The following is a 22,283-nucleotide window of genomic DNA, read 5'->3' on the forward strand; positions in this document are numbered from 1 at the left end:
TACGGCCTTGCCACGGGGTTGGGTTTGCCCTTGACCCCGTGATTCTGGGGGCAGTAACGAGGTTGTTCCTCCGTTCGTTCCCGGGTGGCATGCGGGTTGTGCGTGTGTGTAGTCGTGGGGTCAAGCCACGCTCTGCTCACCCTGTGCGTTCCCGTGAAGCCACCAATAGGGGGGGTGCCCTCCATTAGGGTGGGTCGGGGGGGCTCGGCCCTCCCTGATCTGATGGCTGTGGGGGGCCTCAGCGGGTGTATTTGTCGAGCTATGGCTCCCGCTCAGCTCTTGTTATGCAACTGGTGCTGAGCGAAGCCATAACGGAACAGAACGTTAGGTTATGTAGATAACCAAGTTCTGTTAGTTATGGTGCGCTCAGCACCAGGACGCCGCTGCGGCCCTTGATTTTTCATTGAGATGAAATTTGTTGGGAAGGAGATGAGTGTGTGGCACCATCCCTGCTTATATAGGTAAGCGGATGGGGGTGTGGCCAGATGAATGCTGGCATTTAAAGGTACATTTGTGAAATTATTCAGTGTATATATGCTGAAGCGAGATATATGCAACTGGTGCTGAGCGCACCATAACTAACAGAACTTGGTTATCTACATAACCTAACGTTCTTTGTAGTTTCCTTTCATCTCAGCCGTTAGATTAACGTTGATATCAGCTACGTCTTTGTAGATCCGATCGAAATTTTGTTGGTGTACTTCCAAGCCAGTTTCCAGTGCCACGGTGCGCTTAATATGTGCCTCTGCATCCACCCTTAGCGCTTCTATTTTGCCTTCGATAGATTCTTTGATAGCATCTACTTTTTCGGTTATTGTTTCGGTTATTGACTTCTCCATTTTTTTCATTTCATTTTTCATTTCCCGGATGATATATTCCGTGTCTGAGGAGGTGTTTGTAGGGGTTGAACTTGGGGTGGATGACATCCCGTCAATATCCTCGCGATTTTGCGAACGTGTCCCGCGGCCATAGGGGGGTCTTCTGCGCTTGGTTTTGGAAGCGTTTTATGATCTTTCCTTGTTGTTGGCATCTCGAATCTTTCACTCAATATAATTAGTTGATAATCTCAGTTGATATATGCGTCAAGTTTTAAACGCATTGGTGGTTTATAAATATGTTTTTGAAACGGAAAAAAAAAAAACGGGTGAGCAGCTGTGTCACATGCGACTACTCCATTCTATAGTCAAACCGGAAGGGTTTAACTCTTCTTTTTATAATTAAAACTTCATTTTTTAAACTGGACCATCTCTTCTCGTTATTCTTCCTAATACTGGTAAGCCACAAGCGAATACTTTTTTAGCTCCTCATTCAATGTCATGCGGTGTAAGAGACTTGAATAAGGCCGTTTTGGAAGGATACTTTCCCTCTGATGGTATCATGTCACTCTTTTAACTCCTCATTCAATGGCATGCGGTGTAAGAGACTTGAATAAGGCCGTTTTGGAAGGATACTTTTCCCTCTGATGGCATCCTGTCACTCTTTTAGCTCCTCATTCAATGTCATGCGTTGTACGAGACTTGAATAAGGCCGTTTTGGAAGAATACTTTTCCCTCTGATGGTATTCTGTCACTTTCTAAATGTTAGATTTACAAAACTGCACTTGACGTTCAGCTTATCTCTCAAAGAGAATAATATATAAAATTATTGTCAATTGGGGAGACACATGACATGGATATACTTCATTCATTATGTATAGATCTTAGGTATAATATGTACAGATGTCTGTCTTTTCTCTAAAATAGCGAAAGAAAGAAAGAAGAATATGTAATCTAATTCATTCAATGTTAGAGGGGTTTCCGGACAGCAAACCAGTGGCGGCTGGTACTATCTTCCATTGGTGGGTCGCAACTCGACGTTAGGTCGAGTTGAAAATGTAACGTAACGTTAATAAATGCTCTGGAGCAATCTCTCTCTCTGTCTCTCGGATCAATCCAACAACTCACCATTCATTCATTCATACATTATGCATCAGCAGCAGCGAAATTAATGTTATAGTTCACAACACAGCAGCGCGTTTTGAAGTGCTATTATCATCTCAGCATTTCATAGCCGCATTTCTCGGAGACACAGGATTGTGAGAGAGAGAGAGAGAGAGCGAGAGAGAGCGAGAGAGAGAGAGGGAGAGAGAGGGAGAGAGAGAGAGAGAGCGAGAGAGAGAGATAGAGAGAGAGAGCGAGAGAGAGAGAGAGGGAGAGAGAGAGGGAGAGAGAGAGAGAGGGAGAGAGAGAGAGAGAGAGAGCGAGAGAGAGAGAGAGAGCGAGAGAGAGAGAGAGAGAGAGAGAGAGAGAGAGAGAGAGAGAGAGAGAGAGAGAGAGAGAGAGAGAGAGAGAGAGAGAGAGAGAGAGACGAGCGAGAGAGAGAGAGAGAGAGAAGTTGAACGATATCGCAAATCTACCTTGTTGTTGTTAAGTTGACAGCAGGCAGAAGGGCTTGATCAAGTATATCCACTCCATTGTCCAGACTGTGTTGATGTCCATTGTCCATGCATGTCCCTCCACACTGCATCCATATATAGCTTATAGCCAACAAGTACTGTGTGAGCTAACAACAAATAGCTGCATCACAACACAACAGCATAAACTCACTTTGTTTAATTGAAACGTGGTGGGCTTGATAAAGTGTATAATCCGCTGTTGATGATGTATATCCAGACCACTGTCCACTGTCCAGACTGCATCCGCCATATAGCTTGTTAGCCAAGTGTTAGCTGTTAGCACCACACAACAAGTACTTGATTTCTTTGTCCATTTCCGCGTCGAACAGACTGCAAACTACCTGGCGTTCTATCGCCATGCTCTAAGACGAACTCTAACCTTAACCAACTTTGAAAGAGTGCCTAAGCTTAACCGTCGAAAGAACTTGCAGTCACGCTCTAAGACAAATAGCTGCATCTCACAACAACACAACTATCTCTACCAAGCTAGAACACCTAAAATTGGAACATAGAAAAGTGGCGTCGGCCAATCAGAGAGCGTCTCCGCGAAATGCGGCTACGGAAATTCTTGACGCTGCTATGGATGCTTGCCTAGACCGCTTCAAATCGGGCCCGGTTTCCAACATAATACATCATATTTCAACGCACAGCGCGTTACGCACTGATTGGCTGCGACGGATACAGCGATCAAACAGTGACGCGCACTCAGAGCGCTATTGCGTCTAGCCCGGGCCGAGAAATACGGCTAGGAGAAATGCGGCAGGAGAAATGCGGCAGGAGTGAGTCACTTCCTGTTCAGGAAAACGAGTATTTTTTATTTTATATATTAACGTTATATTGTGCATTGGAAACACAAACATACTTAAAATGAGTAAATATTATTTATTTTAAACATGTTTATATTATTTATAGGGCTATAAAACGAAAAACAAAAAAGTTATTTTTTTTCTTCTTCTCTCATTTAACAGGTGGGTCGGCGCCCTAGCGCCCCCGGTGGCCAGCCGCCACTGCAGCAAACACTAGAGCAAATTACCTCAATTCATTTAAGCTGTGAGATGTACACTCACCAGCCCCCTATGACATATGAGGGAAGGATTATCACTTGATTGATGATAACCCTATTTGAACACTCAAGTAGATTTACTAAGGAAAGAATTATCAATAAATCTTGCTTGTTAAAATAAAATATAGACCTTGCAACTCTTATCAATGGTTAACACCTTGACGGGGGGGACAAGGCGAGCATACGGTATGACCGGTCTTTGATGAACTCATCAGATTCATAGGGGTTTGAAAGTCACGGCCTTGCAGGACGCTGTTTGAGGCCGGACGAGCAGATCACTGATTGATGGGCTTATGAACGGGTATACTGGGGCTTAATACAATCACTTGAAGTCGTGTGTTATACAAATTAGATCACGCCTATGGGGGTCTAACGACCCTCGGCTGCACCTCGGGCCTAACAACCACCCATAGGCGTGATCTAATTTGTATAACACACTCTGTCACGTGATGTAATGCTTAAATACAGGAAAACACACCCAAAGAATTTGCAAGGTAGCACTCCCTGATTGCTATGATGGCCCTGTGTGTGTGCGTGTGTGTGTGTGTGTGTGTGTGTGTGTGTGTGTGTGTGTGTGTGTGTGTGTGTGTGTTTCTGTCAAAAAAACTATGAAATAGACTCTGATTGCATGTAACAACTGCCTTGATTCATTTTCATCATCTCGTCAAAAGAGAAAATGCACCTGGCCCTTTAGCTATACCAAGTCAATGGCCGCCCAATTGATACACAATCAAAAACAATTCTGAAATCAGAGAGCATTGAGTCTTTAAATATTTGGCTTGGGACATTATAGCACTTTGGCTCCAGATTTCACCGTCTCTCAATGTTAAAGGCATGGATGTGTTCATGAATAAGCCTTAACGATCACCCATCCAGAGAACCAGGGCATACAGTATGTTACATTTGCTATCAATTCACTGAAAGAGATTTAATTTCACAAGCGGGTGATGAGCATTCAATCTACATTACATCTCATTATGCAACATCTAGCATTATTTCCAACAACACGTCGTGATTGGACGACAGGCATTCAGCAGACAGAGATAATAACTGCAATATAGGAACTGGTACCCTGACAACTCGAGCACTGTCAATCTCTTTGGTCATTTACATTTAATTACCATAATTCACTAGATCATAATTACCTATTGCATTATAAAAATCACAATACATTTTGTGCTAGCTACCTGTAATGTAACAACTATTTTTATTCGACCTGTACCAGATAAGATCAAAACCCACAGATTCTGTCTTTGCTTAAAGGAGCTGTAAGTGATATTTTCTTGTTATAAATACATGTTAAATAGCTCTACATTCTGACAGTCATCACTGTTTAGTGTGTGGTCAGTAACATGGGTCTCCCAGTCCCTCTGCTCTGCAGTAAACATGGTATCCCATTCTGAATTTATCCAATCAGGAGAGATAATCCTAGGTATTTTTATTATTATAATAGAACCACTTATTAGAACCACTTTAACCAATCAGGAGTGAGAACTCCATACTAAAAAAATTGTCTGACAAAAATATGAATTTAACAAAGCTGACAAAATAAAGCAAATAGGTGCTTGAAAGAAATAAAATAATCTGCCAGGGCAGTAAGCAAATATTACCAAGCCAAAATGTCTTTGTCAACTTTGAATTTTTGTCAGACCTTTTTTCAGTGTGGAGTTCTCACTCCTGATTTAGGGTTAGGGTTAGAGTTAAGGTTATGGTTAGTTTAATGTAACAGTGTGATTAAGGTTAGGGTTTGAGCGAGGCTATAAGAAAAGTAAGTCTCGGTAGTCTTGAGGTAAAGGCACTTGCCTTCCATGTGAGTGTCCCGGGTTTCTTCCCCAGCAGGCCAACTCAAAAAGTTAAGTTTGAACAAGCTGACTCTAGAGCTATGTGGCAGGGGCTCAAAACGATGACAGACTACAAAGGCGCCTCCCTCAAACTGAACAGTGACATCTCCTTAGCAAATGACCTCAATACCTTCTATGCGAGGTTTGATGCTGGTAATAACAACACCAGCTCACAAGCCACGGCAATGGGGGGGGGGGGGGGGGGGTCGGCTGCTGATGGAGGCGCAGTGTTCAGGGTAACAGAGCATGAGGTGAGGCGGACCTTTAAAAAAGTGAATATCAGGAAGGCAGCAGGTCCGGACGGCATCCCCGGCCGCGTCCTAAAAGTCTGTGCCGACCAACTGGCCCCAGTATTCACTGACATATTTAACCTGTCCTTAGAACAGGCTGTCATCCCCACCTGCCTGAAGAAGTCCACTATTATCCCTGTACCCAAAAAATCCAAGCCTGCTTGCCTCAACGACTACCGCCCTGTAGCTCTCACCTCCATAGCCATGAAGTGCTTTGAGAAGCTAGTAAAGGGCTACATCTGCTCCTCCCTCCCCATCAACATGGACCCCCTGCAATTTGCATACCGCCCCAACAGGTCCACGGAGGACGCCATAGCCCATGTGCTGCACACAGCAGCATCACACCTGGACAAGAGGCAGGGGAACTATGTGAGAATGCTATTCATCGACTACAGCTCGGCATTCAATACCATAGTCCCCTCCATACTCATAGCCAAGCTCAGGGACCTGGGCTTGGGCTATGACCTCTGCCAGTGGGTCTTGGACTTCCTGACTGGCAGACCCCAGGTGGTGAGAGCAGGCAACTGCACCTCCTCATCCATCACCCTCAACATAGGGGCCCCCCAGGGCTGTGTTCTGAGTCCCCTCCTCTACTCCCTGTACACACACGACTGTGTGGCTCAGCGGAGTAGCAATACAATCATCAAATTTGCTGACGACACAGTGGTGGTGGGCCTGATCTCTGCCAACGACGAGAGGGCCTACCTGGAAGAGGTCAAGGTCCTGGCGGGATGGTGCCAGGAAAACAGCCTCTCCCTGAACGTCAGCAAAACAAAGGAGATGATTGTGGACTTCAGGAGGTCGGGGGTCAAGGACTACAGCCCCCTCAGCATCGATGGGGCACCGGTTGAGAGAGTCAACAGCTTTAAGTACCTCGGAGCCTACATATCCGAGGACTTGACATGGACCACACACATTGACAGTGTTGTGAAGAAGGCACGACAACGCCTCTACTTCCTCAGGCGCCTAAGGAAGTTCCAAGTCAGTCAGAAGATCCTTAAGAACTTCTACTCATGTACAATAGAGAGCATCTTGACCGGCAACATCACCTCCTGGTTTGGGAATAGCACTGCACAAGACCGAAGCAGACTACAAAGAGTGACACGTTCAGCCGAACGCACAATTGGAGGGGGGCTCCCCACCCTCCAGAACATTTACACCAAGCGTTGCACGGGCAAGGCTAAGAGAATCATTAAAGACTCCAGTCACCCGAACAACTGCCTCTTTGAACTGCTGCGGTCAGGCAAGCGATACCGGAGTCTCAAGGCGAGCACAGAAAGACTCAGAAGAAGCTTCTATCCCCAGGCCATCAGGCTGCTAAACGAACAATGAATGAACACTACACAACAACAACCACCAAACGCACATAGCACACACATCCACACGCTGTGGCAATTCCAGGTGTAGGGGTGGCAGAATAAACAACACACAGACAGGTTGCAGTTCCCAAAATCATACTCTTTATTTTCTTAGTCAAATAATAACGGTTTGCTGTCGGCCGGGCGGCGTCTCCGCTCTGTGGCCTTTTGCCTTGCGCAGCTACGGGGGGCTGAGAGGAGGCTCCTCGGCTCCATTAAGTCCCCCCTCTCCAACAGGCGCACCGCGCCGTGATTCGCTAATCAGGTAATCACTCTGATGGGTATTTAGTGACAGGTGCGTCCGGAAGCGGACGCCCAAACATGGGCAGCGCCCAGCCATTGGGTCGCCACATAGCGCCCATCAATCACCAAGCCCAGGGGTGGCTTGGGGTTGCCACAGTACCCCCCCTCCAGCTCCGACCGTCGGGGAAGAGCGTCCGACGCCCAACAGGCATCCTTCCTGGAGAGGGCGTCTGCGTTGCCATGCGCCACCCCTGACCTGTGAATGACAGAAAAGTTAAATGACTGTAACTCCAGAAACCATCGAGTCACCCTGGCATTGGTCCCCTTTGTCTTGGCCATCCAGACTAGGGGGGCGTGATCCGTCACCAGCGTGAAACGCCTCCCCAGCAGATAATAGCGGAGCGTCTCCAGTGCCCACTTAATTGCCAGACCTTCGCGCTCCACCGCAGAATAGTTGCGCTCGTGTGGCAGCAGCTTCCTGCTCACATATAAAATCGGATGTTCCTCACCCTCCAGTTGCTGGGAGAGGACCGCTCCCAGTCCCACCTCTGATGCGTCTGTTTGTACCGTCATCTCCTTGTCGAAGTTCGGGGAGATCAGCACCGGTCCCGAACAGAGGGCAGTCTTGAGGTCCTCGAACGCCGCCTCCGCCTCCGGTGTCCACTTCACCGTGAACGGCCGCCGCGCCTGGGTCAGATCTGTGAGGGGAGCAGCGCGAGCAGCAAAGTTAGGGATAAACCTCCTATAATAGCTCGCTAGCCCATTAAATGTCCTGACCTGCTTCTTGGTTAAAGGGCGAGGCCACTCCCTTATTGCATCAATCTTCCTCTTCTGCGGTTTCACATTGCCCCGGCCTATTGTGAACCCCAGGTACTCTGCCTCTTCTAATCCCAGCCTGCATTTCTTTGGGTTGGCGGTGAGACCCGCCTCCCGGAGGGCCCCCAACACCGCTCTCACCTTTTGGAGGTGGGTGTCCCAATCTGACGAGTGGATGATAATGTCATCGAGATGCTGCATACTCCCGATGGGGCCGTAGTACTCTGTCCATCAGCCTCTGAAAGGTAGATGGCGCCCCATGCAGGCCAAACGGGAGAACTTTATAATGGAACAGCCCATCTGGGGTGGAGAAAGCCGTCTTCTCCCTTGAGGCGGGGGCCAGAGGGACTTGCCAATAACCCTTCGTTAGGTCTAGTGTCGTGATAAATCTGGCCAGGCCCAGTCTGTCAATGAGCTCATCCACTCTAGGCATGGGATAGGCGTCAAACTTTGAAATTTCATTAAGCTTCCTGAAATCATTACAGAACCTGGTTGTTGAGTCGGGTTTTGGCACTAAAACAATAGGACTGGACCACCCGCTATGAGACTCCTCAATTACTCCCATCTCCAGCATGACCCGCACTTCTCTTCTGACTGCCTCTCTTTTTGCCTCTGGGATACGATAGGGCTTCAGCTTTACCTTGTCTCCCGGGCTGGTAATGATGTGGTGCTGGGCCAATGTGGTGCGGCCCGGCGTGGCCGAGAACACGTCCCGGTTCTGTTGGACCAGCTCCCGAAGCTCCTGCCGTTGGGTCGGGGACAACTGTTCCCCGATGGGAACATCGGCCGCCTCTGCCACCTGCTGCGCAAAAGGGGGAAGAGGGGGGGGCGAGAGCAACACATCCCGGGCATGCCATTTCTTCAACAGGTTAACATGGTATAACTGTCGATGCTTCCTACGGTCGGGCTGGTGGACCTTGTAGTTGACGGGACCCACTTTCTCGATTATGTCGTAGGGTCCCTGCCATTTGGCTAGGAATTTGCACTCTGCTGTCGGTACCAGTACTAGGACTCGGTCCCCCACATTAAACTCCCGTGGCTGTGCGCCCCGGTCATAAATGCGCTTCTGTGCGTCTTGGGCCTGTTGCATGTGTTCTCTCACCACTGGCCAGAGCGCCTTCATCCTGTCTCTCATTACCTGCACATGCTCTATGAGAGACCGGTGGGGCGACGGCTGTTCCTCCCAAATCTCCTTTGCGATGTCCAGGAGACCCCGCGGCTTGCGGGCGTAGAGCAGCTCAAATGGCGAGAAGCCAGTGGAGGCCTGTGGGACCTCACGCACAGAGAACATCAGAAAGGGCAACAACTGATCCCAATTCTTCCCATCCTTCTCCATCACCTTCCTTAGCATGCTTTTCAGGGTCTTGTTAAAGCGCTCGCACAGTCCATCCGTCTGTGGATGGTATATGGAGGTTCGTAGCTGTTCCACTTTCATTAGTTTGCACATTTCTTTCATGACCCGCGACATAAAGCACGAGCCCTGATCCGTGAGAATAGAGTCGGCAATTCCCACCCGACTAAACAAATGAAAGAGCTCCCGTGCCACAATTTTGGCCGTCACCGTGCGTAACGGGATGGCTTCGGGGTAACGGGTAGCATAATCTATGATTACCAGTATATACTGGTGGCCTCGGGACGATTTAACTAGAGGGCCCACTACGTCGAGGGCAATTCTTGAGAATGGGGTCTCAATGATGGGCAGCGGGATCAGAGGACTTTTATATTGTACCTTTGGTGCTGCGCGTTGACACTCTGGGCAGCTCCGGCAATAGTCCTCTACCGCTCTCTTCATGCCCGGCCAATGGAAACGCGCCCTTATGCGCTCCATGGTTTTGTCCACGCCCAGGTGCGCTCCGAGGATATGTGAATGCGCCAGCTGGAGTACAGTGGGAATAAAGAACTTCGGTACCAGCAATAGATCCCTAACCTCATCATTCTTTTTTACAACTTGGTACAGCAATTGTCTTTTTATTGCAAAGTGAGGATATGGCAGGTTACTCACCCCCTCCACGGGATTTCCATCTATGGTCTTGATATTCGCCCGGGCCTGCGTTAGGTTTGGGTCTTCCAGCTGGGCCGTTCCGAACTGACCCGCCAGGTCCCTCCCCACCTCGTCCGCCTGGGGGAACTCCGCAAAGGGGTCCTCGTCACTGTTATCCGTCTCGGGGCCCGCTTGGGGCGCTGGCGCGTCGTCACCCACACCTGATGCCGTCTCTGTCTCACTCCCCGGTATATTCAGGGGTTCCGGCGCGTCGTCACCTACATCTGAGGCCGTCTCAGTCTCACTCCCCGTTCCGTTCAGAGCACACACCTTCGGCTGACGTAACCCTTTCTTCTTCCTCGGTTTGCCCGTAGAGGGTGGGGTGCGCGGGGAGATGACGGCTGAGCACAGCTGGCGATACAGGGGGCAGTCTCGACCAATCAGCAGCGCTACCGGCAGGTTAGGTATGACGCCGGCTGTCATCGAGCAGACCCCCTTGGTGGTTGTCAGGGTGATCGGCGCTGTAGGATACAACTTTGTGTCCCCGTGCACACAGGACACTGACACTTGCGGAGCCTCTGCGTCGCAGTGTGCCAAATGGGGCTGAACCAGCGTTATGGCACTACCCGAGTCCAGGAGCGCTACGGCATCTTTGTCGTTGACGCGCACGGGTAAAAGTGTCGCCGATGTTTCCTTATGGGCCCAACAGGCTGCGCCATAGTTGCACGTCTTTCCGCGGGGGTCTGAAGCTGCCGCCGATGGCATGGACACATCCCGGCCTGGGCAGTTCCACGAGAGATGCCCGGGCTCGCCGCAGTCGTAGCAGCGTCTTTGGTCCTGGTCGAACAGCGGTCTTCTTCGGGGTAGTTCGGGCTCACCTGCGTTCCCTACCCGGCCCCTTGGGCTGGGCTCGTCGGGACCCCTCCTTGTTCTCGGCCGCTCTGGCTTTTCCCCTCGCCCCCCTTTGAGTAACTCCCGCGTTACCTGGTGGGCCTCCACAATATTCACCAGCTGCTCCACGGAGCGGGGGTCCGTTTGACTCGCCTGCTTCTTCGAGTCATAGGGGAGGGCTCTGACAAAGCGGTCCATAACAATCCGTTCCAGAACCGTGGGCCCTCCGGGGTCAGTCATTAGCCAGGCTCGGCTTGTGCGGACCAGGTCGTGCATCTGGGAGCGCGGGGAGGCCTGTACGTCATACACCCAGTCATGGAACCGCTGCGCGCGGGACTGCAGACTATGGCCGTACCGGGACAGAATTTCCTGCTTTAGCCGAGTGTAGTTCCCGGCTTGCTCCGGTGGCAGGTCCTGGTAGGCCTTTTGTGCATTACCCGACAGGAAGGGGGCCAGCAGTCCCCCCCAGTCGTCTTCGGGCCAGCCCTCCCGGCCGGCGGTGCGCTCAAACGCCAGGAGATAGGCTTCTATATCCTCCTGCTCCGTCAGCTTGGGGATGAAGCGCCCGGGGTTAGGCCGCGTCCCGGCGGCCCCTTCCTCCTGCCGGTGAGCGGCCATCCGCTGGAGCTCCGCGTGGATCATCCCCGTCTGTTTCCTCTGTTCTTGCAGGGCCTCTTCGTGCCGAGTCTGTTGTTCCATGCTCGCCTGTACAAGCTGCTGCACCAGCGCGTCCATGCTTTTTCCGTTATTAAATTTATATATATATATATATATATATATATATATATATATATTTTTTTTTATTTCTTTTATTCTATTCTGATAAAGTCTATTGTTGTTTATACTGCACCCCTGATTGCCAGTAGACTATGCCCGCATTCTCCACCACTGTGGCAATTCCAGGTGTAGGGGTGGCAGAATAAACAACACACAGACAGGTTGCAGTTCCCAAAATCATACTCTTTATTTTCTTAGTCAAATAATAACGGTTTGCTGTCGGCCGGGCGGCGTCTCCGCTCTGTGGCCTTTTGCCTTGCGCTGCTACGGGGGGCTGAGAGGAGGCTCCTCGGCTCCATTAAGTCCCCCCTCTCCAACAGGCGCACCGCGCCGTGATTCGCTAATCAGGTAATCACTCTGATGGGTATTTAGTGACAGGTGCGTCCGGAAGCGGATGCCCAAACATGGGCAGCGCCCAGCCATTGGGTCGCCACATAGCGCCCATCAATCACCAAGCCCAGGGGTGGCTTGGGGTTGCCACAACGCACACACTCACTTTAAACAAACACACTGTAGCACCCACTCCACACACTTTATAGCACACACCCACTTTAAACAAACACACTGTAGCACCCACTCCCCACACTTTATATTTATTGATGAAGGATTGCACTACAACTCGTACACCTTACTGTAAATTGTACCTAAAATTGTACCTCATCCCATTTCTGCTTTGCACTAGATAGTACTGTACATTAGTACACTGCATAGTATTGTATATTATATGGTAACTCAGAACATTGTACATATGTCTATACCGAACACTGTGACCTCATTTTTCTTCTTCTAAATTACATGCTATATTATGTTATTTGATACTATCTTGTCTAGCACAGTCTCTGGAGCGTAACAGTAAGAAGCATTTTGTATGAAAGTATTCTGTACTTCTGTATGACAACTATTAAAGAACTTGAACTTGAACTTGAACTTGATATATGTACTTATTTGAAAATTCACAAATTTGTCAATATATTACTTATTTGTAATATGTACACATTGTACATTTTCGTAAACACGTCAATACTGTCACAGTCCCTACCTGGCTCCTCCCCTAGACTGTACGAGTGCTTCCTCCATGTATCGACCCCTGCCTGAATTTATCGACCATTCTATATTTATTAAATATACCCAAAACTGGGTTCATAACAAGATCTGTCTGCCGAGTCTCATTATCTGCATATATTCAAAACGTCAAACCGTGAAAGATACACACGTGTAGCAGGTGTGCTGTTGTCAGAGGCTGGAGGCTGAACAGACCAGTGCATCAATGCCAATAACCAGGTCACTCATAACCTTGAGTATGTTATTGCTTTGATCAAATCAAATCAAATCAAATTTATTTATAAGGCCCGACAACACATGTTAATGTCACCATGGGCCGTACAGGTCTTCTTTAAACAAGTCAAGAAGAAAACATAACAATAAGTCAAGAACAGAACAAGAACACCATAAGGTCCAAAAAATTTAAGATAAATGCAAATAAATTAAAGAATGCAAGCACTTCCAGACATACCCCACGCGAAGGTAAGGAAAAACTCACTAAAACCTAACAATAGGGAAAAATGCTCCACAGGCAGTGTGGAGGAGAGAAACCTTAGAAGGGCCATTCAAGGGGGGATCTCCCTTCTTAGATGTCGGTGATAGTAGTGTTGCAGACTAACAGTTGGTAAGCATGCACTCAAGTGTGTAGTGAAACACAGATGAGTGCATGCAATAGCAACTGAACATTTTGAAAGATTAAAGATAGAGCTAATAGCGATAGCAACTGAACATTTTGAAAGATTGAAGATAGAGCTGATAGCGGATCTATTTGAGGCACAGGGGCGGCGCAAAGAGGGTCACGTCCTCCCCGTCTTAGTCACAGGACTAAGAATGATACAACATTTTATAATAATAAAATAGTTATATAGTTATATATATATTGCTAAGCTCTAAACATTCTTGCTTGCTTCCTTCTAATCAATCCAACATTCTGTGTGACAGTTAACTTATGGTTTGTATAGTGATTATGAACTAGACAGAAAGATAACATTCATGTTGCAAGGTACAGGTTTCTATATAGTGATTATAAGCAGTCATGGAATGCCCGTCCATTACTCCATCTGTCCATCGCTCCCTCAAACTATCCATCCACATTCCCTTTGTCCCTCCCTCCATCAATTCATCCATCCACCCATCCCTCCCTCCCTTGCTCCCTCCACTTTACATCTATCCATCCATTAATTTGTCCATTCCACCATCTGTCCATCCATCCATCCCTCCATATATCCTTACATCCCTCCATCCACTAAACCCAAGTGTTCCAGTCTCCATGCTGGTGTGTCATGTAGTCGAAGTGTGAACAGTACAGCACATCACAATACACTGTTAACACTCTGAGACAATGTTACCCTATACTGCACTGGGACCTGTCTAAGTATGTCAGATATATATAGAGCGAGGAGGAAGAGAGAGAGAGAGAGAGAGAGAGAGAGAGAGAGAGAGAGAGAGAGAGAGAGAGAGAGAGAGAGAGAGAGAGAGAGAGAGAGAGAGAGAGAGAGAGAGAGAGATGGTGGGGGAGTGGGGGGGACATGAGAGGTGCGGAAAAAGGAGAGGTGGGAGAGAGTTGGGAAGAGAGAAGGGGTGAGAGAGAGATAAGAGTGAGACAGAGAGGACGGAATAAAGAGAGGAAGAGAGAGAGAGAAAGGGTGAGAGAGAGAGAAAGGGTGAGAGAGAGAGAAAAGTAGATGGTGAGAGAGACGGTGGCAGGTGTTAACGTCGGCCATTTTAACACCCCGGCCCGGTTCGTTTGTCGCCAAGGTGACAGTGCGTGCAGAACACTTAGTGCTTGGCTCCCATGGGGCAGTGTGTGTGTGTGTGTGTGTGTGTGTGTGTGTGTGTGTGTGTGTGTGTGTGTGTGTGTGTGTGTGTGTGTGTGTGTGTGTGTGTGTGTGTGTGTGTGTGTGTGTGTGTGTGTGTGTGTGTGTGTGTGCGTGTGTGTGCGTGCGTGCGTGTGTGCATGTGTGTGGGTGTGTGTTTCGTATTGATGCCCTCAGGGTTTGAATACAAGGTGCTGTTCTGAGACACTTTAATGTACTTTTTTTTATGTACTACATTTGATGAAACACACACACATACACACACACACATACATGACAGAAAGTAACACATACATGACAGAAAGTTCAAGACTCTTGACAGTTACTGTAGGAGACAAGTATGACAGAGAGAGATAGAGGCAGAGAAAAGTAGATGGCTAAAGAAAGAGAGAGAGAGAGAGAGAGAGAGAGAGAGAGAGAGAGAGAGAGAGAGAGAGAGAGAGAGAGAGAGAGAGAGAGAGAGAGAGAGAGAGAGAGAGAGAGAGAGAAGGAAAGAGAGGGACTGGTTGACAGACTCATTTAGTTCCATTTCCCCCCTCTTTTAACTAGTTTTTTTGTTTCTTCCCTCCTTCCCTCCTTCCTGGCCTTCATTTCTTACCACTTCCCTCCTCTTTTCAATCTACAGTAATGGGATTACAAAAAGGGACCTGTAACCTATAACTGTTACGAGGGCCTTTGATATACGGTGCATAGATTCCTTTTGTGCTTGCTGATACCAGCAGTGCTTAAAAATAGAAATATTCGATGGTCATGTCTAGATGGCATAGCCAGGAAGGATGTTTTTGATGTGTAGGTAATGGGAATGGTTAAAGGGAAATTCCACCACAAAGCAACATAAACACATTTACCAGATTGAGACATGATTTATTCTCTCTGTCTCGCTGGGCGAAGGGATCTCCGTTCGGAAACATCTTTCTCAGAAGGTGCTAATTTATCAGAGCCAGATGTCACAATGACACCAGCTCTACCCTTGCTCAATTTAGAACAACTGCAATGGGTGGGTAATTAAAATGTCCTTATTCATCGATCGTGTTTCTCAATCGTCTTCCAACTCTCTTTCTCTCGCCAGGTAACAGAGTAACCAGAAGTAAATGCTCAGGCTTTCTCCGCATTATGTGTGTGTTTGTCAGGAGTGGCTATTTCAAGATTCGGGCCCCCCCCCCCTCATGTTGACAGTGGGCCATGGACATACAGTTTAATATACCTCCCTGACATGCAAATTTGTGTAACTGTTCTCAGGAAATGATCTCTTTGTCGCTCTTAACACACACACCCACACATACACTGACTACAGTAACCCAGGAGGTAGAGTGGTCGTCAGGTAATCAGAAGGTTAGTGATTTGATTCCGGCTCCTCCCGGCAGCGTGTCGAAGTATCCTTGTGCAAGACACTAAGTTATAAAGAGCTTTGGATAAAAGCACTATATAAAATGCAGTCCATTTACCATTTAAACCAGTTATTCTGGTGGGGTGCAAGCAAATAGGGAGAGCCTGCACACATATGAGAGACATTGTCTGCTAAAATCTTAATGCATAATGCTAGTGACTTGCCATATACCAAATGCAGGGCCGATTCTAGGCATAGGCAGTATAGGCAAATGCTAAGGGCGCCACCACCCAGGGGGGGGGGCAACAACATATATATATATTAGGGGTGTAACGGTACGCGGATATGTACTGTACCGCCTCAATGTGGTCCCCTGGTACAGTACGCGCTGTGCACCGAATGATTGCAACGGTACAGAACCTTTTTTTGCAGAACTTAAATCCCCCCGGCCCTAATATAACGTGCACAACTAACCGGATGTTGTTTGTTCATCCAACACAGCGTGCAGCCACGCTGAACGAGAGCTGTAATTCAGCATAGCATATTAGCCTTAGTATGGCGAGTCAATACTAACTGACAAGCCAGAGCCATGTCATTGTTCAACTTTATTGCGAACTTTATCACACATTTGAAACGGCATCACCCTAATGTGAATATCACTGGTACACGGAAGAAACAGATCCTAGTGCAAACCCAGCTCCCCGTGGCATTCAAGCAGCATCTCGCTATTAATTCAGACCGGGCCAAAGCAATAACAAACGCCATAGGTGTTTTTATAGCAGCAGATCTGCGACCATACTCTGTTGTCGAGAATACTGGGTTTAAGCACATGTTAAAAGTAATATAGCCCCGCTACCTAGTTCCCTCTCGTCCGTATTTCAGCCAGCAAGTCATACCACCAGCTCTGTATGAACTAGCCCCTTTCGTGACTGTGATGCAAGCCCTGGCTGCCCCTGTATTCAAGCATCACAGTCATGAAAGGGGCTATGTATAAACAAGCACACGCTACAGTTGTCCACGACTTATCCTCCAAGGCATCTGCTAATATAATAATCTTCAGATTTACTTAAGTGTTATTAGTAGGTTACAGCAGTAAGCATTAGTTTGCTCAGTAAATTATGGCCAATTCGTTTTATATTGTTTAATATAGTTAAATAAATAGATAAATGAAAAGCACATTTTTTGTACGCCCCCCCCCTGTACAGAAAATAATACCGAACCGTGACTTCATCATCATCATCATCATCATTTATTTATTCGTACATGGAATTACCACAGTCCAACAGTACATATTCATATAATTCACCAAAAATACCATGGCCGAAAGGAACAGGAAGAAGAAAAAATCTTATATATACCTGCCCCTACACACACACAACACACCGATAGACATATTGTGTAAAACCAAACAGAATATACCCATTTTGCAAAAAAAATTAACATCAACACAACCAAATTAAATCAACATAAATAAACCCATTTTGTCTATCTATCAGTCACACTACATATTTAGGTTCATTCATTTACACACACACACACCCCCCCCCCCCCCACACACACACACTTATATAATGTATTATACTTCTATATACTATCTAATTTCTATTTTATTATAATATAACTAAATCATACTATTTATTCTACACCATATTGGTACAGTATTATACAATATTTTAATATATTATTATTCTATGTTACGCTGCTATAAACTATATTACTATACTCATACTGGCCTACACTACAACTATATGCTACGTCATCCTGACACGCTAAACTGCAATATTATACTAAACTGTGCTATACTGTCTATGTATCTTTTCTTTGCACAACCTTTTGAAGTGAAATATATTATTGGAACTCTTTTCATCGTTCTGCAAAGAGTTCCATAGTTTGATACCTATAACTGAGGTGCACCTTTGTTTTAAGGTTGTTCGTGCAAATTGGTGTTTAAAATTTAATTTCCTTCTGCTGTCAACTGGACAGGGAACGAACAACCTCTATATATTTGCTGGTAATACTCTGCATTTTGCTCTAAACAAAACTAATAAAGTCTGTATTTCAGCTAACTCTTTAAGTTTCAATAGTCTGGATTTAATAAATAATTCGTTTGTATGTTCTCTTGAATCTACATTGTGAACTATTCATACTGCTCTCTTCTATAATATAAATAATGGCTTCATGTTGCTTTCATACGTGTTACCCCACACTTCCACACAGTAACTCAAATATGGTAGGATGAGTGAACAATATAATATTTGCATAGAATTATAATCAAGCACATTCTTTGCCTTGTTCAAAACAAAAACACTCTTGGCTACCTTATTTTTTATGTACATTATATGTGGCTTCCATGTCAATTTCTCATCCAACATAACACCCACAAATTTTAACTCAGATACTCTTTCAATATTAACTCCGTCAATACATAATGCCACATTGCCCTTCTTTCGATTAGTAAATATCATACATTTCATAAACTTCAAAACCGAGGTACGTACCGAACCGTGGATTTTGTGTATTTTTGGAACAGAACAGCCCTTGCGTAATATACTGTACCATTAGCTCCAGAATTTTATTGGCTACAAAAACTGTCAAACACTTGTGGTCACTAGTCCGAAACCGACGCTCATTGGTTGTTCGCTGTTCGGCCTTGTAACCCGAGACTGGAAGCATGTAATAGGTTGAGTAGGGTGTCAATCGAACTGCGGCCATTTTAGCTTTCCAACGATGTGTCAAAAATACAGCATTAGGCCGACAGACGAGGGCGAAGTGATGGACGGACCATATAAGGGCTTTCGAACGTTAACAGGATATTCTACAGTAATATCAACATGTCGAAAAGACTAAAACAGTCCGCTGCTCAGGGAAGAAAAAGAAGCGGAGGAACAACACAAAAAGGGCAGAGGTACAGTAACGTTAATGTGATGAAATGAATTGTTGACTAGTGGAACAGTGGAACAGAGCAGGCACGTGCACACATAGAGGCCAAGGGGTGCCTGAGCACCTGCCTTTTTGAGCCTCATCAAAAAAGTGCCCTTTTTGAAAAAAAATAAAAATATTTTTTTTTTTTTTTTTTTTTACTGTTACGCATATAGACTGCCCTTCCAACTGAAAAATGTCAGGATAGAATCAAAATATTAAGTAAAGAGAGAGAGATGCCCCATATTCCATTGCAGTTTGCACGGCCTCCTCAGAGTGCCTCTCCGCGGACCTATATATTTTATGCATAGCGTGGGTGGTGATGATGATGATGATAGAAACCGCTGTTGAATGCTGGTATTACACTCATTGAGGGACACAAAGAAGTCAAGTCCGATGGGATTTGGGAATCTCAAATACAAATTGGGATTGGAATAAAAAATGCATTTATATTAAACAATACAGAATGCACTTCTTGGGGTCTGTAGGGTAAGCACTGATTCCCTCCCCCCTGAACATTTATGGAGATGTATGGGCCTTTTAAGTCAGTGATAAAAGTGTCTTTCAAGGATAAGTGAGCTCCTGCACTGATTATTATAGTTCAATATTCAATATTTGATCACCAAAACCCCCCAAAAAGCATAAAAAGGGGGCCCCCCGCCCGAAAAGGGCCCTTAAAAATCGCGCTCACGCGCTACGCGCGCTCGCTTAATATATACACACAAGTGTAGTGCCCTTTTCAGCCTTTGAGCACCTGCCCCTCTAAAGTCCTGTGCACGTCCCTGGAACAGAGTGTAGGCCTAACGTTAACTTTCTAGCTTACTTTTGGATGACAGTAACGTTAGCTAAAATACAGACTATAGGCTACTGCATGCATAACAGTAGCCTACATAAAAAAAAAGTAGGCTACATAACAACTAATAAAAATAAGAAAACTAGTACCAGTCATTATCAGGGAAATTAGGTATATTCAGCAGGTGTTTCAGTCCTGTGTCATACCGTATAGGCCAAATTTGTTTACCCCGTAATAAAAAAAATGCTATTCCTTTTCATCTCCTTTATAATTAATTGTTGTAGTACGCCTTTGGTTTGTTGTGTTACCGTTCATAGTCTCTAAAGTGAGTTTATATATAGAAGAAAATATAAATAGTTACATCAGTGTTTTAAAGTGCATATATATCATTAATGTTAATGCCAAATAAATGTCCCATTATCCTATATTAGTATTGCACTGCAGTTTACTGCTTTATTGGACTCTGTACATGTAAATCTACATTTCATTGTAATGACAATGTTTAATTAAATTTCCATTAATGGAACTCTTGACCTTTCTGTATGAGAAGAAGCTGACAGAAATGTACCCCAACATGTGGGTTGCTCTGAGAATCTCTGTGGCTCTTCCTGTTACAGTGGCTGCTGCTGAAAGAAGCTTCTCTAAGCTCAAGCTCACCTAAAACTTACCTGAGATCTACTATGGTGCAAGAATGTCTCCGTGGACTTTCCATCATAAGCATAAATCATGCATGTGGTCTCATTCTCAAAACAGTTGTCTTATGATGACGTCATAGATGACTTTGCTGCAAGAAAGGTTAGGAAAGTAAGACTGTAAGTGAGTAAAGTGAGCTTGATGAGGGGGCTTCTAAGTATGTTACAAGTCGAAGCCTTGTGCTTGTGTGCCTTTTGTGTTTGTGTGCAGTACTTGTGTGCAATTATTTAATTCTTTATTTTACTTTATTTAAGTTCATTGTAATTATATTTGACCTTACTTTATTTATGGCTGTATGCTACTGGTTAATATTAAGATAATATATTTTAAATATTTATTATAATAATGTCACTTGTTCACTGTTTTGATGTTAACTGTTTGATTTTGTGGGTTATTTTCAATAAAAGAAAAATGTGAAAACAAAAGGGTGAGTGCATATTATTGGTAGTGAATAAACTGTGACGCAAGGGGGCAACAGATAAAAATCCTGCCTAGGGCAGCCTGTAACTGAGGGGTACAATTCCCTGACTGTATTGATAAGTATGGTATCATTAAACCACTACCGCTTGATGTACTTTAACTTCTGGCCATACAGTACACGATATCTAAGTATGATGAACACTTTCCCACATATGAAATCAGGTCCACACAAATATAACAGTCGAAGGTTTAATATAGCAAAAGGTATATACAACATTCACTTAATTACATTTATGATTTGAATGCACTTGTAAGGCAAATGAGTATTCGTAGGCAAATCAACACTGAATGTCCAATCTCTGTTTACGCAGGAAGCAAGTATACAACCTGGTTCTTTAGGGAACTATAGCGATGGTACTTAAGGATTATAGCGGGATACTAAAGGGGGTCCTGCTGGTTGTAAGTCAGTAGGGGGGGGGGGTTTGGAGAGCCGTCAGCTGCATCCCATCTGGCCAACGATTCCTGGGGAGAATTCAGGTACAGAACACAGTGCCCGCAGGATCTTGATCCACAGATGAATACACTTGGGCCCTCTTGTAGACGGTAGCTGTAGGCTGTAGGTCCACAACGAAGGAGAAGCGAGGCGGCCTCGGTCTGGGTTGAGCGCCGTCTCACCTGGGCTCCTCTCGGGGGTAATTCCAACACTCACCGGCGTTGGCTGTTATCCGCTCCACAAATCAAAGCACCCAAAGCAAATAGATATTCCATGCCGTATAGGCTCAGCAGTCGTCCGGGTAGGTAATCCAATGTGCAGGTCCACTCGTCCTCGCCCAGAATTCCTCGGATGAAAGCACCACGCGTGGTCTGCCCAGCCTGGTTAAGACTCTAGATAACGCGAGGAAACGATGGGGGTGCTGCTCACTTTAGAACTCTAACCGAACGATGCACCATACATAATAGACTATTATTAACTTAATAGAAATACGTCCCACTCGACGGTACAGTGCCAAACTATGACAATTCAGCTATGAATTTACACGAGGTCTCAATGCCTATTCTGGGGCCAAATAGGCCATACTGCACCACACGTGGATCGTGGGTGAGGCTTCACGTCTGTTACTAGGTTGGAGGGTAAAGGACTAATGGACTAAAAGAAAGTTCTACTTTACTTGCGCCATATTTATATGCACGGTGAACAAATAGTACCATTCGTATTTCGGTAGCCGTATTCCTACGCGGAACCGGGGCTAGTTGGGACATGTTCGTCGGCACTATTGAACTTGACTCCAGGGGCTTGTCTGCTGGCGCCAGGTTCTTGTCCAATGAGAGAATGAACTATTATGGGCTGTAGTAGACTAAAGGGATATTCAGTGTATATGTACAAAGAATATACAAGGGATATCAAACGATATACAAATACTATTAAATATATATCCATAAATAAATATATATATTCGGTTTAATCTGATCCTTCACAACACAGCCAATTGGTCAGAGCCGGCCCTGACCAAATGCAACAGCTAATTGTGAGGTTTCTGTAGATCTAATGCATTGTATTCTACCTCACCCCGAATCCAAT

This window comes from Notolepis coatsorum, assembly GCF_963971535.1.
Source record: "Notolepis coatsorum genome assembly, chromosome: 14".
Taxonomy (NCBI): domain Eukaryota; kingdom Metazoa; phylum Chordata; class Actinopteri; order Aulopiformes; family Paralepididae; genus Notolepis; species Notolepis coatsorum.